This window comes from Mus musculus, chromosome 14, assembly GCF_000001635.26.
Source record: "Mus musculus strain C57BL/6J chromosome 14, GRCm38.p6 C57BL/6J".
NCBI classification, from domain to species: domain Eukaryota; kingdom Metazoa; phylum Chordata; class Mammalia; order Rodentia; family Muridae; genus Mus; species Mus musculus.
Window position 1 is genome coordinate 12,378,169 of NC_000080.6, and position 19,465 is coordinate 12,397,633.

A 19,465-nucleotide genomic window follows, 5' to 3' on the forward strand; every position below is an offset into this window, starting at 1 on the left:
TTTTAAAGATCATGGAGGAGAAACTGTCAGTTGTAAGAACCTTCTGTCCCTCCGCGGGGAGCAGGCGGCTGGGGGTGGGGATTTCTTGCTGAGATGGGCAGTTCAGTCTCTAGAGGGTATTTGATTGGTAGGGTCAAGCTGCTTCAGGCATGGACAGGTTTTCCCTCTAGGGGTGAGAACGTTTTTTTTTCTGAAACTTTGTTTTTAGGGAGGGGTAGTGGTGGTTGTGTGTGGAGGGTGTTTTTGGCACCTCCTGCCTTGGGACTCTTCATTTGCTGCGACTGCATCTGGGTTTGTTAAGCAGCTCTGGGACAAGAATTGGATCACAGGTGAGCATGTGGCTTTAAACTGCTTCAGCAGCTAGGGGCTCTCCTGGGTTCGCCTAGGCCTCCAACTTAAACTCACTCTCTGTATCTGACATGTAATCCGCTTTACTCCAGGAATAATTTGTCCTTATCTGTCCTTCCAGGGGTTGGAGGGTGACCTTCAAACAGCTCAAGTGACTACATGTCCAAATACACGTGCTGAGAGCCCTGTGATGGATACATGTCTGGGACACAAAAGGGAAGTGTGGCACTCTGGCTTCTAGGCAGAGGTGGCATTTTTCTTTGGCTGTGACAACAGGCAAACCGGCGCTGGCTTCTATCACTGCCAGCAAGCCTGGTGCATCCTGCCTTTTTCTCTTCACTGAGAGACGTGCCACCTTTCAGGGAAAAATATAGCACCCCCTTCCATTTTACATAGGAAGTTCTCACTCTCATAAATGGCTTTAAAATAGCAAAATAAATAAATAAGAATTAAAAATACAGACAAAAAGGTCAACAGTCCTGCACCTTGAGGAAGGCGAGGGAGGGTGCGCATACAGAAGCGATCAATGCTTCGAAGCACATTCCCATCCCAGAAGCAAGAACACCCTGCAACATCCAATCTTCTCCTGAATCTCACATCTAGCAGGAGAAGTGTAAAAAAATGTATGATGCCCCATTGGCTACACATTCAAAGAGGCAAAAGGGAGAAAATGAGTTCTTTCCAAACCTTATGCTCAGTAGATGGAATCAGAGGCACTTTTAGATGAGGCCCAGCCAGTGCTAACTTGGTTCTCCAGCATGGGCGTCAAAAGGCATTTAGATATCAGGGAGAAAGAAGTAGGTATTGCCTTTTAGAACATTAAAATGTTAGGGGGTGAGGGGACTCTTCCTAGACATTGGAAAGGAGGAAACAAAGGCCCAGAGATGGGTAGTGACTTTTCGGTATCATACAGGCAGTGGGAATCTCCAGCATGGCAACTGTGCTGAAATAGATGCAGTCTCCCCTATCTGTGGGTCATGAGAGGTGAGTGGCTGCATCCCTCTCCAAGTCTCTAGCTGGTGATAGATAGCACATGAATTAGGAAAGCAGGTCCCAGAGGAGGGATCTCACCAGAGCTGTGTTTTATATCAATCCCAATGCAGCAGCAGATTTGTAATGATTCTTTGAAAGAGAAAATTTATAAAACAGCTGGAGTTTTCCCTATTTTTGTTTTGTCTTTCATACATATAGAACTCTTCTGGAACTATTTTAACACCTGAGCACTAGTGGTAACATGCTTTAGGTCCAAGGAAGGAGAATTAGGAATTGACAACACTCACTATTTTGAATATAGTCATGATCTGCTGTCCCTTAATTTAGGGCTACTGATTTGGAACGTCCCAAACAAGGCTACTTTAATCCTAAACACATGCCAGAGAAGGAAAATTGCCTGTAGACTGGACTCTTTTAAAATACATCTGCCATGTAGTCATTTGGGGGAAGGCTGGAACACAAAAAGATATTCATTTCAGCTCTGACCCGTGGGCTACCTGCAGCTGAGTCCAAGGCTCTATTTGGTAAGGGGCTAGAAGACCATTAGGATATTGCCTGCCTCCTCTTCCTCCTCTTCTTTCCTACCCACTACCAATCTATATATGAGCCAAGCTCTCACCAAATGGACCAGGCTGATCTGGAACTCACTCCTTCGCGCCAGCAGACTCCCAATTTGCAATCTTGTAGTCTGAGTAACCTGAACCACATGCCTGCCCCACCCAGCTTCGCAGCCATGATTTGTGTCATCACTTCTCAAAGTGGCCTGTTTGACCTTAAATCTCATGCTCAAGTGATCTTCCCACCTCAGCCTCCCAAATCCTGGGCTGCAGGTTTTTTCGATGATGTGGCTTCATGGCTTTCTAGCATGTAGTATTGAAGAGTACTGGTCCTAAGACACATCTGAACTCGAGACCTTGAGTAAGGACACTTTCATCCTTAGAGACTCAGTTTACTGATGAAAGTGGGGATTCATTTGTCTTTTATAGGATTCTTCTGATGAGTAACTAAAAGAATGCTTGTGACACACTCATGCATATACTTAGTAGATAGCAAAGCTGGTACCACCACTGCCTTCACCTCAGCCCCTGCCACCACCGATCATTACTATACCTCACCCCCAACTGTTCAATCTCTGTCTCTCAACCTAAAAGATAACAAAACACAGGGGCAGAGGGTTAGTTATTTGGGAAAGCCGTGCAGTGGAAGAAACGATCCGTAGGTCCTGGAATTGTGTGCATAAGCCTTGAAGCAACATATGGGGAGCTCTAAGCAATGTGATTCTACTTAAACTTAGGAAACTACCTTTTGTTCCCAAAGCACATTTTAAACCAACATTGATTCATGTTGAAGTCTTGACTTAAAAGGCCTCCCAGAATGAATGATTTTTCAGACCTTGTAGGCATAGACTCAGTATCAGCTTGTTTTGGCCACTTGTTAGCTGGATAGCCTCAAATTAACTGCTTAACTCTGTGACCTTCAGTTTTCTCTTTGGGTTAATGCCAGTACCAACTTCATAAGGTTGCCGTGAGCATTAGGAGATAATTTATGCACAGTGCCCACCAGAGCAAGTGCCACATAGTAAGTGCTCAATAAAATGGCATTCGCTTACAGAGACTTTATTAATGTGTAGAACAAAGTTATTGTCTTGCTTCACTTCTAGCAGAAGTGTAGGTCACTGGTACTCAGATCTCTCAAGCCACATATGCTGCCCTGAAGCATACTGACTTCTGTAGGGCAATTCTACCATGTAGCCTGTACCCACTACAACATGGGCTGTTATGGCCAGGATCAGGGTCCTGAGAGACCAGAATCACATACTAACATCATTGAAAAACATGATATTCATCAAGGATTTTGTTACTTTAATTTTGAGTTTTTGAATGTCTCAAATATTAAAGTGTATTGTTAGTTCCCCTCACTCCACTCCACAAGGACAAGAGACTCCACCATCTCTCTCTAGGTCTATACTCTACAAGGACAAGAGACTCCAACATCTCTCTCTAGGTCTCTCCTGTGGTTGGATGGATGGATGGGAAATTCATACCCTAAAAAACTGAAGAGGAAATTCATACCCTAAAAAACTGAAGAGTTGACAGGTAAGATGAATAATTGATGCCTGAGAAGGTAAAGCTCATGGAACCAGGCTTTCCTTAGAGCTGGCTAATCCCATTGAGTAATACAGACTGATGGTAGAGTGGTGTCTGCTGAGCTCATGGAACCAGGCTTTCCTCAGAGCTGGCTAATCCCATTGAGTAATACAGACTGATGGTGGAGTGGTGTCTGCTGAGCTCATGGAACCAGGCTTTCTCTCAGAGCTGGCTAATCCCATTGAGTAATACAGACTGATGGTGGAGTGGTGTCTGCTGAGGTGCTGCCACTGTAGCTGCCACACAGATTTTGCTATTTTTAATTTTTTAAAAAACGGATTTATTTTTATTTTATGTGCATTGGTGTTTGGCCTGCATGTGTGCCTGTGAGGGTACCAGATTTTGTGATTACAGACAGTTGTGAGCTGTCATGTGATTGCTGGGAATTGAACACAGGTCCTCTGGAAGAGCAGTCAGTGCTCTTAATTACTGAGCCATCTCTCCAGCTCCAATTTTTAATTTTTTTAAAGACAGAGTCTCTTCTTGTACTTCTGATTGCCCTGTACTTGCTAGACCAGGATGCTCTTTCTTGCAGCCATCCTCCTGCCTCTGCCTCCTGATGCTAGGATACTGGGATACATAGTAAGCACTGGCATGCCTGGCTATAAGTCTTAATTCTCATCTCAATTCTGGAATTCATTTGCTGTCCTATAGAGACTTTGCTGTTTGTGGTACACTTGTTTCTGGAATGAGCCACATGTCACAGATGAATGGTGGCAGAAACCAGGTACCTAGGCTGAAAGAGCATTTACACACTCACATAACACAAAGATCATTTATCTCTTTAACTTATGCAAACACCTTAACAAACCAGATGAGTCTATGTCTTACAGATACTTGTCTTTAGTACCTGTTGCCATCAAAGCACAATTTTGTGCAGAATAATGAGTATATAACCTCAGGCATGCACACAGATATTCCCATGAGCATGCACAGAGTTAGCAAAAACAATCAATGTTTATGGAGCATGGATTCCCCCACTCTGTGTGGATCCTAGACAGAATATACAAGCATGATACAATTTAATCGTTGAATTAAACAACTAATAGCAGCCCCATATATATGAAAAAAGGATGCACAACTAGTAAACGTTGAGGTAATTTGAAGGTGTTTTTTTTTCCCCCACCAAATCAGAATGAGTTGTTTTTATTCAATTTAATTCTGTTAAGAAGGAAAGGATTGGCTACATGGAGTCAGTGTCAGTTCTAGGTTCCAGGTGTCTTACAGCAAGCTGTGGAGTCCTGAAGCTCTCTCAGAAGTGCATGGCTAGGGCAATGCTGTTGAGCCTGTTTCTACTGAAGCCCAGTCTTGGCTGAGAGTAAAAAGAATGTCCATTTCTTGAGCTTAGAAAGTGGCTGCACAGATAATGGGGACCTGGGGATACTGCCATGGCAAGTTACTCAATGGCTTTAGAGCATTGGTCGGAAGAACAACTGTTGGCACAGGAGAAATAAATAGAAAACCCTGGGTGGTGTGAGGAATGCCATTTCTTAGCCTGAATGAGCATAACTTCCTTTATTCAGGGAGAAGCTCTTCATCCAGGGAAGTTTGTTTTCAAATGAAATATAACTAGAAAAACACAGTCTTGAATTTTGCTAGGAGTTTTATAGCTGGCAAAATTATAACACTAAACAAACGTTCAGCCCTGGAAATGCTATGTCACAAACTATAGAGTTTTCAGTGGAAAGAGAGAACGAAATAGAACTCTTGCATATCAGATGGACTTTATTTTTCCTCATGAGCGCTAAGGCATTGCCAGAATGCACTGAGGAGATTCACTTTCAGCACAAAAGTCCCAAGCCTGCTAAGACCAGCTCGGTACAAAGCCTGGGTAAGACCAGCTCGGTACAAAGCCTAGCCCTGCTGTTGCTTTTCCTGCTCTCTCTGTGGCCTACGCAGGCCTTGATCTTAGGGTCCTCCATAGTCAGCTTCCCAAAGAGCTGAGATAATAGGTTTACACTACTAGGTCCAGCTTGCTTTTTTCCTCTGAAGGAAATTTTACTGATGTATCCTCTGTTAACTGTAGTACATGGCTTTTATTAAAACACATGCACATATGTATTCATACAGACACACACATGCCACTCTGTGCTATAATTGAGGATAATGTTTAGTTCAGTATCGTAAAAAGGAAGCCAGAAAAATGATAGTATTTGGCCCAGGATTAATAAGCACATCTTCCCACATTTCCTTTGAATAAATACTTGTGATATTGTCAAATATATCCAGTATATTCTGTCTTAGTAATAATAAGAATAGCTCTCTGGTGTAAATTCATTTCTTTAAGCATGTACATCCTTTGGAATAGGCACACTTGAGACATTTATGCAGACAAGCAAACCACCGAAGGCTTGGGCAGATCAGAGCTGAACTGTCAACAGCATGGTAGTTAAGTTACTGCCACTCACTTCACCCTCAAGGTGACAAGAAGTGAGACTCGGTGAAATAAAGTGGCCTAGGTGCCTAGTGCAACCTGGCTGCTGACAGAACGCACTTGGTCCCAACCCTTCAGATCTGCCCTGAGAAAAATTCCCATTAATCTCCCCGAGCTTCAGTTTCCTCATCCTGGAAACAGAGAAAGAATACAACCTACAGAGTGCTTGGGGAGGCAGCTTTCAACAGTCCCAGATAGACTAGGCTTTGCTCAGTCTTATGTGAGCTGCGCTGTCTTACCCTGCTTGACACATAGGAAACCAAGTCACCCCAAGTGGGTCCCTTCTTCTGAGAATGCCTGAGTAAACAGATCAGTTGGTAACCAACCCGTGTCTTTGGACAGGAGAGGCACAGTGAAAATCTGGAGGATTTTGAACTTTTATCTGGAAAGTACCTTTCTCCAGCCACGCACAGCCATGCATAAGAGAAACCAGCCTAGCATCTCGTCTACTGAAGAAATGGCATTTTCTGTTGGCAAGGAGTCAAAGAGGAAGATGATACCTGACCACGCCTATGTGACTAAGCTCTTTGCTTTGTTTTTTTTGAGACAAAAGTGAGTTATTATTAGTTAGAACAAAACAAAGCCCCCACAACCTTTTTAAATTACTGTATTGAAATACTGTAATAAAATATTTTACAATGAAGTTTTCAATGCATATTTATTCCTTACAATTTGGGTAATTTAAGAACCTGTGAAACACATCATCCTGGCTTTCTTTAAATTCTACCCAAGTCCCCATGGCTTTGTTAAGCCACAGTACAGTGGGCTGCTTGGGTCTAACAGTCCTAGGATTTGGGTGTTATTCAGGATCTTAGTCAAAGATTCAGAGGGTAGGAGGAAGAAATCCAGCTTGTGCAAGCCATCTCTGCCAAGTGGGGAGAACACTAAAAGACTACATGTAGTTCATAGCAAGTTTTTGGATTTGTCAAAGCTCCCCAAAAGCTAAATCAACACGTTCTAAAAGGGCATATCATCCAAATACTTTCGGGAGTGGGGACACTGTTGAAAGATGCAGTCTTTTGCCACACTTGAGTGTTGCTGTAATTCAAGATCCAATCCTCCCAAACAACTGCTCTTAGAATGGGTATTTCCCAGCCATGGCTTTGGGACGCTTGGCTAAAAGCATAAAGCTATAATTGGACACCCAAGTTAGAGGTTACAGACCAGCGGCATGACCTCAGATGCTCAGTGTCCTCTGTAACCGAAGGTGGGTTGTGGTTTCCTCCTCCTCACTTGTGAAATTGTTTGGATGCATAAAAACCTACCTTGGTGCATCTTTACAAAGTTTATCACGACTCTTCAAGGTAGCCGTGTGTTCACCAGGCATTGCTGTGGGGCTCTCTGAGAAGGCTGACATTACAGCTTCAGGCAGAGGAGCAGAGAGGATCTGGTTCCTGGTTTGCTATCAGTATCTCCCCATGAGGAAGGGGTGATGCAAAATAAATAATTCTCTAAAAATGTATATTGCTACTGTATTTTCTATAGAATCTTACACATGGAGTCTAGTATTTGGGAGTAATATTATTTTGACTCCCTTTAAAGGGACCTACATGGTGCCAAGCATGGTGACACACACCTTGGATTTCAGCACTTGGGAGGCAGAGGCAGGAGGATCTCGGTGAGTTTGGGAACAAGTGAGTTCCAGGTCAGCCAGGGATGTTACAATTTATTCAAGAATAAATTTCAACTGTTTATACTCACTGCATAAAGAAATAGCCTACCTTAGGTAGTTTGTTAGCATCAGTATTACAACGGACTGATCAAAAGGAGGAGTGAGTTTAAATTAGCAGTCTTAACTTCACTGCCTGCTTCAAACTCCTCAGACCCATCAGTGTTAGCTGTGTAGAGAGAGCACAAAGAGAGCTCAGAGTCTACAGGAATTCTTCCTGGAAGCAACTAAGCAAGAGAGTTCAAAGCTCAACTTATGTGGGCAAATGTTTGTCTCATGGAGAGGGAGAGGGAGAGGGAGAGGGAGAGGGAGAGGGAGAGGGAGAGGGAGAGGGAGAGGGAGAGGGAGAGGGAGAGGGAGAGGGAGAGGGAGAGGGAGAGGGAGAGGGAGAGGGAGAGGGAGAGAATACAAGTGTGTGTGTGTATGTGTGTGTGTGTGTGTGTGTGTGTGTGTGTGGTCATGGTTTGGTTAACCTGTTGTCAGATTCAGTAAACTATATAAGTGAGTCAACACTAGACCATTAATGATTTTGTCGTTGCCAAATCAACCAGAATGTAATAAAACACAACATGTCACAAAACCTCTTTCTTGTCTTCCCTGTCTGCTATATCTCAGTAAGGTAGTATGGGTGGTCATCTGTAAGAATATGTGACTGCTCTGAAATTAGGTTTTGTTTCCTAATAAATGTGATATTGCTGGCCATTATTTGTCACCTTTGAATCAGAAAATGATGTCAAACATCAACTTTTAGATATCTCCTTAAAGACAAAAACACCTATGATGGGAAAGCAGAGGCTCGAAATGAAATTTTCAGTTGCAAATGCTTCTTCAGATAGAATGCAAATACCACTCTTCCACTCTTCCCCCCAAGCTGGGTAAGCGCTATTACAGATCGATAGACAGCTCAGCAAATACACTTCTGGGTAGTGATGTAAAAATCTGACAGCTAGGTCTCAAAGAGATGTTTGAGCACCTGTGATAGAGCGAGCTTCATTCACAATAGCCTAGAGGTCGATGCAGCCTACTGTGGGTCAGGGGGTGGGGTGGGGATACCAAGTGTGCTTGATTCCTGCAGCCTTGAAGGAGAGGGAGACCCTGTCAGATGTCACAGATGGATGCTCCCTTAGGACATTATGCAAAGTGAAACAAATCAGTCACTAGTCACAAAAGCCACTGTATGATTCACTTAGATGAGGGGGTCTAAAAACCAAGAGTAGTGTGGTGGTTGGCAGGGTCCGAGAAAAGGCAGTGACTGGAGGCTCATTAGTATGTGTAGAGTTCTAGCTGTAAAAGATGAAATGGGTCCTAGGAATCAAGGCAAAGTTCCAAATCCACATCATGCTGTGGAACTATACATGATGGAGCTCAAAACACTTATTATAGTGTACTCTGTGTAATGCACTTTACTATTAAAACACACACACAGAGACTTGGTTAAGAAAACTCAATACATATCAATGTACATAACCGTTTTTGAATAATTGTGTGCGTGTGTATGATATGTGTGTACAGGTGCACATGCCTGTGAGGAGAGAAGAGATCAGGTGTCCTCCTCTGTCAGTGTCTGCCTCAGTCCCTGAGACTCGGGACCTGCAGCTTCCGTTTTCAGCTAGGCTGGCAGCCAGCAAGCTCCAGGAAATCTTCCTTTCCCTCTCTCCCAAGCGCTGGTACTACAGTTGTGGGCTGCCATGCCTGCCTTTTCACTTGGGTACAGCAAGTGCTCTTATTCACTGAGTCGCCTTCTAGACACTCATGTACATGTTTGGAGCTGGAACACCTTCTTGTGCTTTGCCAAAAGGAAAATAATGCATCTAAGAGAAATACAGGGCATTTACTCTCAGGATGGAGACAGTTTCTCAAGGTTGAATTTTGAGATGGTGAATCACTAAGAACAAATCTGATAGCATTTGTTCAGTCATTTATTTGGTCTATTTAAAACGTGCCACAGGGCCAACATTTCTAAGTCTGTGAAACAGCAGTAACTGAAGTCCAGGCTGAGACTCTTTATCTAAGGCTATCCTTATTGAGGATTGGCAACCAAGCAACGGAAAAGGACCCTTTGAATTTTTTTTCCTCTCTTCGTTTGCAGTGTGTGCCATGTCATCTCATAGATTTTCGGAAAATCTCAGCATCCTTGTACTTCTGCCTGCCAAGTCCTACACTACCCAGCACAGGTTTGATCAAGCGGCTCACGGTCAGCACTGAGACCCTGGTTACCCAAAAGGGCAGTGCCTCCCCACCAAGCATCACTCACCACAACAGACTTATTAAGGCTTGGAATGTGTGCTCAGGAAGCCCTTATTTTAGGAAACAATTAAGTAGAATTAGGCTAATAATGAGAGGCAGGCAAAGCTTTTGCCCTTTACTGAGAACTAACCCTGCATGGAACATTTATACTAATAAACATCATGGATTTCTTAAATGCCTCCAATTGGTCTTTGCACCCAGCTTGGCAGTTAGCACTACCCTCTGAGGAGAATTTACTCCCCAGGCACAGGAGAGGTACCTCCCCTCTACCAATGTCTTCCTTCAGGAAGGTTCTGAGGTGGAGATGCACATTTCTGCCAGCAGGAATTTTACAGGAGACTTATTTCTCATTCATTGAGTCTTAGAGTGTGGTAAGGCAGAGCAGAAAGGCCTTGCCAGTCTAAATGTTGGCCACACCAGGGATTTTCTTGGGCCTCCCAGTTCATGCTCCCTAGGAAGATGGGTTTGGCCTCGTTTACCACAGAGATTGTTCTCAAAATTCCAAACCCACACTCATTCACCATGGCCATCAACTGGCCTTCTGGACCTCAAGCTCCCAGAGCCTAGCCTAGGCAGGAAGTGACTGCTGGGCAAAAGGGGACACAGACCCTCCACAGTGTGACACTCTGTCTCCTTGACAACACTCCAGCTGGTGGCCCGGGAACAGACTTAATTTCTTTTCTTTCTCTGCTCACCCTCCCAGTCCCATACCTCTTTCTTCCCTCTCTTTCTAGATGCAAACGTTATGACATCCAACATAAAGTTGCCGAAATAGCAATCTTGTCTCTGAATATATAAATTGCAAAAATTGATATGAATAAATCTGCAACTAGCACACTGATTGTGGCACATTTTATCAAAGAACGGCGCTCAGTTGCTCGGTGGCTTGGGGAGGGGGTGGTGTCATTACACATAGAGAAAACATCTGCAAATCTCAGTCTCTTTACTTAGAACTGAATGGAGACGTGACCTCCTGTTCCTTGCCATGAACCCTGAGTTCACACTCATATTTTACATGTTACAGGAAGCCACAGCTCGCCCCAGGGGTGCTGCAAACAGACACGCAGAAGCCAGATGTAGCCCCCCTGCTCCCTAATGCACCTGAAGAAGCCGGCAACTCAACATTCAAAAGCTGACGTGCTTGTAGCTTAAGGTCACTTCAGATTTTGTAAAGAAGAGGACAAAACCAGGAATGCTTCTAGGGCTGGGCTGTCAGCAGGGAGGCAGAAGGATTACAAGAAACCTGTGACTCTGCCTCTTTCTGCCTTTGCTGGTAGTTTTTTTGTGTGTGAACAAGTGCCATACAACAGATTGAGCCTCGTATAAAGGCCTGAGACTGTGCAAAGGCTTCCCGCTGGGCCTCAGCTGTGCTTGCAATTAGCAATAGGCACGCAGTGATTATTGTTGGGTAGCGGATGGCGATGCGAAGTGACAAGTTTCATGGGGGAAGTTGGGAGTGGGGATGCGCTGCAAGTTTCTTTCTTTCTTTTCTCTTTTCTTCTTCTGAAAAACAAAACAAAAAAAAAAAACCCAAAACCAAACCAAAACAAACAACAAACCCCAAACCCTACTCCTTTCCTTAGCTGGCTGAAACATCCACGAACCCTCTCCCCAATCATTCAAAAGGAGCCTTAACGAAATTGTTAAAAGAATATTTCAGTGTTCAGAATGTGCTTTTTCTAGGTCAGAGCTTCCTTGTTGCCATATTTAATGTCAGAAATACCCATTTGCCTCAAATTAGTAAAGAGCCTGGAGTTGAGGGCAGGAGATTAAGCATACAAAATCACTCAGCAGGTGACAGTAGGGTGGATTTGGGGCTTGAGAAGTCTTTAAAACTGACTACAAGACATCATATAGTTCTGACAAAAGAACACAGTAATCCTACCTGCTTGCTTTAACCACTGTTGTTTGCCTATTATTATGTGCTTTAATGCTCACGAGAGTAAAACTATTGCTGATACTACTCAATTACCATAGTAACTCACACCAGTGACCTCTTATCGGAGGGCTCCCAGCCCAGCTGAACTAATAATCCAAAGACTGTGTCTTTTTTATTTCAACGATGTCATATACTTGGACCAAGCATTCCAAACAGAAGCTATTCCTGTGCCTCAGATGAGAACTTGTTTCCAATTGTGGTAAATGTCTGCCTTTTGAATCTAAGGCGGTTTGGGGTCCATAGATCTGAGACTGTGTGACACATTCTGTGAAGACACAGAATAATACCCCATAAAGAGAAAAAAATATGTGTGCATCGAAGGCGAGAGCCACACAGCTGCTGGGACCCTTGGGATTCCCTTTAGGTCTCTGGCTATAGTGTCCCAGGTCTGGCAAGAGGCTTATGGGAGCTGATTCCCGGGGAAATGCTACCATTTTTTATCCTATTCTTGGGTATAAATAAATGCAAGACAGAACAAAATGACTACCAGAGAGATTTAACTGTCAGCTTGATAAAATAAAACCAAAGTAACATCAGCACGCACTTCCTGTTTCCTGTTTCCCAGGTTGGAAGTATGTGTTGCGGGTGCAGCACACATCAGACCTTCCATCTGACTGCTGCTAGGGATATAGACTCACCGAGGCAGCATACCAAATGGTCTGAGAAGTCCTACAGAAAAGAAAGCCGTTCAGCTTTGTGTTTTCCCAAATGGGTTTCTCCTAAGGGGCCACTTTTCATGAAGTACTTACTAGTTACCATATCTCAGGGTATTTGTGTGGCCATGAAGCCACCCTGGAGAGAAGGCACATCCTGACATCCTAACTACATTGAGAGTAAAACTAACAAAGTGGAAGCAAACATTTAGTGATTACTTATGTGACGGAGCCTCTCCAAAGCAGCGTATGTACATTAAACTGGTTGAATTCTAACAGCTTCAAGAAGTAGGCAAGTTTGAAATCTGCTCTTTGTATTTATACAGTATGTGATAATTACATGTAATCATTCTCTGTGAAGAAAGGAAATACAATAAGTGATATGTAATAAATTAGCTTTTAAGTTTTATTACATTTGTCCTGTGTCTGACTCTTAGAGAACCCAGAGCCCATGGGTTCCCTAAGTTGATATATTTTTTTCTATACTTTTGTGGTATTGTTTAACATAGGCTATATAGAGAGTAAGGCAGACTCCTTCACAGTCATCCCAGCTTTTGAACTCCAGCTACCCAACCTTTCCACTGTCTCTTCTGATTGGTGACCAAGTTCTACAACCCAAATAAAAGAATCCGGTTGAGCTACCGCAGTCCACTCTGCACTTGCCTGTGAGCACATGACTTCTAAGACAGCCGAGCGCCTTAGGAATTGAGCAAGATTCTGAATGGTGGAACAACCCTGAATGCAAGACAGAACATTGGCTCCAGCCCAGCTGTTCTAACCCATCCCCCAAGCAGATCAACAAGACCTGTCACAGAGAAATCAGGACACACTCCAGTGGGGCGTGTGCTGCTCAGACAAGTTTTTGTAGCAAATGTCAGAGGCTGACACCTCACTTTTGGCAAACAGACCAGACCATGGAGCGGTGTTATCTATGAGAAAACGGGCTGTTCTCTAATGTACCTGGAGAGTGGTCTCAGTTCAGACCACTTCCCACTTCACCACACATAAACAATGAGCCCAACATGATTAACATCAATCAGCATCTACCCAGGCCTTATCTGCCACCTGGGTCTTCCAGGGCAGGTGTGCACTTTGGGCATTAACAAACTGACCACTGTGAACAATACCTTTTTTCTGAGGCCTATTTTTCTCTGGATATGTTAGGGATTTAGTCACAGGCCTCACTATGTATTGAGAAAATGGACCCCCATGCTTTTAGCTTCTTTCCTCTCAAAGGAACCCACTGTTTTGAGAGAATGTATAGTTACAATCCGAATTCAGTCTCAATCATTTGAAGCTCAATTATGTCGAGAATGAAATTCTAGTTTTGGTGGCACATCCTGCTGCCTTTTATCCATGTGAGAAGTAGGAATAATTTATCTGAACACTACTCTGCTATGCATACACAAGGATTTAGGACTCAGCGCAGAAACCAAATTCAGATTATTCACGACCAACGTCTGCCCACACCTCTGATTGCTTCTTAGGTATGGAGACGAACTGCATTTAGAGTTAACTGCATTAATTTGCAGGCAGATTGACGTCAGCAACTGAAATGAAAATTTGCATACCATATAGCAATGATTATAGAAATCATACTCTAAAATAAGGACTGTAACTCATGTACAGAACAGAAAGATAAAGCCGGGTGCCAACTTTTGTCCTTTTTAAACAAGGATGGTTAATCACATTAGGGCTAATTTCATTATTTGCACATTAAACTTTCTATAGTCATGAGTCACTAGATTTTGTCAGCTAAAGCCAAAGTTCTTAGGAAAATTCACATTAACTTTAAAGAGTCGTGTGTCTGGGCTAAGGTGGTTTTAATCATCACTGTGAGGAAACAGCTTGCATATTGACATAATTTCCATACGATTACATGGGAAGAGGTCAGGTCTCGGCTAAGTATAGTCGTTCAGGTCAAACCACACAGTTAGTTTCTAAGCGAAATGATGAAAGCACACGGATACACCATCCAAAGTACCTCCCCAAACCCCTGAGTTCAAAGGCATCAGCACCCAGCAACTCTAACTGGATCCAGAACACTTCCCCAAAGTCCGACACAGTTTTAAAACAAGATCAATGTCAACTTGGTGAACACAAACTCTTTGGGGAAGTAATTTCTCATCTCAGAGATAGCCCAGTGGCTTCCAAACAGCAATTGACAAAGGATGACCAGAACTGCAGCTGGCTGAGAGGGTGGTCCCCGAGCCCAAGGGAGAGCTGGGATTTAGAAAAGAAGCCTGGCTAGAAGAATATTTACTTGGAAGAGTCAGCCGACGTCCTCCTTGGCATAAAGCCCCAGGAGGAGACCTTTGGGTGTCTAAGGTGCTGCCTGCATAAAGAATCCAGGAAACAAGTTCTGCCACTGTAGCTCAGGGAAGTGCAAAGTGCTTTTTAGAAGTTAACATGTGCTTTCACCAGCGCACACAGCTGGGCTCTGCCTCCAATGGCGCTCTTTCCTCTTGCTTTATTTTTAATCTCAGGAAACCATATTCTGTTCTTGCTTCTTCTCACTGCCTGTGACTCTAACCGCCCCCCTCCCGCCCCTTTCTGGGAGGGAGGAAAAGGGGGAAAAAAAAACCCAACCCAAACCAAACAGGTTTGCCAGACCTCTTACCCAAACTCTACCCTGGGGGTGCCAGTCATCCCTATTTCTGTCTAAGGCACAAACCTCAGACCATTGTCCTTATGTAAGATAAACATTCAACCTTTCAGGGTGCCCTCAATATCTACAGATGGTTTTGGATTCCTCAGCCAGGAGGCAGGAAGCCTGTGCCAGGTTCCCCATTGAAGTGTTCAGATGGGTCCAGGACACAGGCACAGAGAGTTAAACCATAAATTAGCCATGAGTTAATATATGCAGCCAGGATCACCCTGCCTGGTTGTCAATGCGTCCCTCCCCTAGTCTCTCTCCCCTTCTTCTTTACAACCCCCCCCCCCCCAGAGGCGACAGCATAAGAAATTAAACACTTGTGGGTTCATTCGAAAGAGTGAATGAAATTGAATAAGCTCTCAGCACTTGAGGCGCACCACAAGCGCCTGAATGGGGCAAGCCTCCTAAGTTGAATGGAGTGTCTTTTGGGACCAATTTGTCTCTTTTCACTCTTTATTCTTCTCTTTTTGCTGACAGATGCACAAAGGCGGAACCGCGCCGTGCAGCTTATCCGCATGCACCCGCAGCAGCTGTCACTTTTGTCGAGCAAGTTAATCAAGCAAATGCCACCATATCCCACTTTCTATAAGGAACAACATGTTATAGACAGTAGTCTTGCTAGAAAGAGACTTTATTTTAACTTTGATTGGCTTGGTCCTCCCGGGCCCACTCCCATGCAGCTTTTCCTCCCCCTACCCCAAGAAAAAAGGAAGTGGGGAGAGGAGAGAACCCGAGTCAACAATTTGGCTATAAAAAATGTTAGATTTAATAATAATATTGTACACAAGGCTAAAGACTCATTTGTTTTTTTTTTTGTTTTTTTTTTTTTTTTTTTTTGTTTTGTTTCACAATCAGAAATTGAGGGATATAATGGTCTGTGTTCGCTTGCTTTCTTTCTTTCTTTCTTTCTTTCTTTCTTTTTTTTCCTTTTTTCTTTTTTAAAAGCATGTAAGTAATTGTTAGTGCTAGACTATTGCGTTGTATGGCTCAAGTTATAAACAGAAAAGCAGAGGGCAAAAACTAGCACTATGCCATGGATGTCTTGGATTAATTTGGCTCTCTTTTCCTTTATAAAGCAGGTCGTGTTATTTACATATTTCTTTTCATACACCTCCTTGCCTGGCCAAGCTTACAAAGACCAGGCTAACTACATAATGATGTCTCTTTGTACATCTCTACTTAGCTAGTTCTTTAGATGAATGCCCAAATTTATTTCTAATGTGCACCAACAAATGTACACAGGCTCCATCTCTCCAATTCAGCGGAGCCAAGTGGGAAGCCTTTGAAAGAGTTCCCTCTTGTCTGTGCCACATCCCCCTCTCTGCAGTCAGTGTTATTTGGTGGCCTTGGGAAGCCACAGCAAGGAGAGAGCTCATAACTGCAGTGTTGACCTCAGCTGTCTCTTCCCCCACCCCCAACTCACTTGTAAGACTGAATGCTCAAAGCAGACATATTTTGAATAAACAAACTCTTTAGAAACAATGTATTTAGACCACTTTCCCCTGGCAGGGGGATTTGCCACATTCAAGCGTTGGCTGAGAGCTATCTATCTGGGAAGCTCATAAAAGCTACAAGACAAATCCCACACTCTCTGGTTCTCTCTCATTTTCCTCCTTTCTTCCTCCCCCACCTTCCATCACCTTGTCACATTGTTTACTGTAAGCTTTGGTTAGAAATAAATCAAGGCAGGACTTGGGTGACACCTGATCGCAAATTTTCACACTGCTGACATTGTAGGCATTATTGGATAATGGCCATGTAATGATTTAGTTGTAACCTCATTTGTATTATGCAGGGATTGTATAACCATAGTATTCTGTAATTTTGGATTACATTTTCCTGTCCTGCAAAGTACTGCTAATCTGTGAAACCTCATCTCACCATTGAACACTTAGTTATGTAGGTATGTTAAAAGAATCAACAAGGCCTTGTAGGAAAATCTTGGGTATTGTTGCTTAATAATACCACGGTGTCACGCTTTGCGTAGGGAACTCAAGCTGCTAGGGTAAACCACTTATCAACTGTCTAGGATGCAATGATATTGTGTTACCTTCACTCTTTCCCCAGTAACACACAGGACCTTATTCTTATGTTTTAAAAGCTCTCACACAGAATGCAGAGGGAGATACAGATTGAAAGCTGAGATCTACCCCTCTGCTGGGCCTGGGTAGAAGGGGTTTTGTAGCACATATGGTGTGAGATTTCTTACAGTGCTCAATCTTCCTTCAGCTCACTACAGTGGTCCTTTATGGAATCACCTATCTTTAGGACTGGATTTACTTCTGTTCATAGACTTGACCTTAGGGACAATGCCATCATATTTGTGAGGAAGCCGTCCCTGGTGGGAGTGAATTCTTTAAGGGGAGTCTCTCTGATTAGCTATACAGCTCTTATTAGTGTTATGGACAAACCATGATTAACAAGCCATGACTGCCCAGAGGGTCACTGAATTGCTATTTCTTTTTCTTTTTCTTTTTTTCTTTTTTTTTTTTTTTTTTTTGTGCTCTGCTGAAACACCATGTAAAAATCAGTGACCACAAGAACCCTAGCGGATGAATGCAGGAGAAAGAACTGGCAAGTGGTGAGCACGAGTGGGATGTGTAGCTTTTCCTTTTAAAATATAACTTATTGCTGTTGTTGTTATTATTATTAGTGTGTGGATATAGGCTACAGTGCATGTGCTGGAGTGCAGAGGACAGTGCTGTGGAGATGATTCTCCTCCTCCACCTTCACATGGCTTTCAGGAGCAATCTCAGGTTGCCAGGCTTGTCAGGAAACCTTGCTGAACCAACTTGCTTGTCCTTTTTTTTTTCTCATCCCACCTTTGGGTCTTTGGGTCAGAAAGGAAGGTGTTTGGTCTAGGATAGATCACTTGCCAAGTGTCTAAGTTTGGTAAAGTCAGTTCACCAATCAGGAGTCCAAATCCCTATCTATAAAAACCTATCGCACAAGGGAGCCACAGGGGAATCAAATGTAGTAAAGTCTCAGATTAGGGCTTGGTACAGAGCTAGCACCCAATAAACACTTGGCTATCATCTTCAATAAAATCAAATTACCCAAAATAGAGAGTACATGAAGGGGCCTCCCTCTAAGGGCTGTTAGAAGAAATGAAAAAAAAAAAAACTTTAACAAATAGTATGGTTATTTCCAACATACCATCAAGAAAATGCACATGAAAAGACCTCATGACATCATGTTATTGTCATTAAAGCAGTCATTCATTGTAACTTACTTGGACTCTTTCCCTTGTTTGCACTTGATCTTTTAGGAAAAGCCTGCAGATTTGTACCTACCCCCCTCAACATCCTGATGGAGACTGAATGAGTATTGAGAGTGTGATTTTCGCTTTTGATCCTGGTCTTGCTGAGGTGTCTAGAATGTGAGAGACTGTGTTCAGAGCCAGGGCCTCCTAGCACCAGTGCCTGCATAGTTTGCTGCTTGTCACAATTGGAGAGTGACACCCAGGCTGAGTATCAGGAAATCAGACTCAGAAGTGATTGAGCCAGAGAAGGTGGCCAACCCTGCTTCAAATGCACAGGTAGGTAGAAAACAGAACGAAGACACCTCAGAACATGATTTGAAAGTGCACAAAGCAGGAACAACTTTCCAAGGGTCCTTTTAATAACGAAAATCACGTGGGGGCTGGTGAGGCTGCTCAGAAGGCAAAGGTCTTGCTTCTAAACCTGATGTTATAGGTCCTGGAACTTGATGGACAGAGAACTGATATCTACAAGCTGTTCTCTGATTGTCACATGTGTGCACTCTCACAGTAACAAACAAACAAACAAAAAAAAAGGCTGAAAATTTATTTCACACAAAATTAACTAAAACACTGTATTTTGAATTCAAGTGATGATTGTGAGAACAGATCAATACTTATATCCTTGAAAGGCTTAATGACTATTTTCAAGTTAGGGTTGGAAACAGAATAGAACATATATTTGAAAGAAGACACAAGATTCTGGAAGCACGGCTTAGGCGGGGACTTGGGAGTCCCTGTCTAACCAATTAGTGCTGAAGGATTACATATTCTGGCACCTGAAGATGGCAGGATCGAGGCAGGAAACCATGGTGGTTCCAGAGCTAGGACCAAATACCCCCTGATTTAAGGCAAGGGGTCTAGCTTTCAGCTTCTGGGTCTTTGGCTAAGCTAATTCTGGACTTTGGATTTCCTGCTTCAAAATGAAAATATGGTACACTGTATCTCTTCCCAATGTCTGCTACAGGGGGAAAAAGATAAGAAATTGACTTATAGAATACAATGTATGGTTGGTATGAACAACAATTAGAAATAAATATGCCTTTCAGTATCTTTTGTCATAAAAACCTGGACCCATTAGCTCTAGAACTCTTAATATTTGCGAAATAAACCATGTTCT

General features: G+C 43.2%; 1 protein-coding gene across 33 annotated transcripts in view; it reads right to left on the bottom strand.

Moving 5' to 3' along the window:
* Positions 1 to 19,465, bottom strand: part of Cadps (Ca2+-dependent secretion activator) — a 450,780-nt gene that overhangs the window by 5,609 nt on the left and 425,706 nt on the right. The window contains exon 32 of one of the 33 annotated variants that reach the window (XM_006518042.4): positions 1 to 19,465. This exon is cut by the window's right edge and continues 13,776 nt beyond it. The exons of the other annotated variants lie outside the window; for them this stretch is intronic. The gene's annotated coding sequence lies outside the window, so the exon portion shown is untranslated. 33 annotated transcript variants of the gene reach the window in all.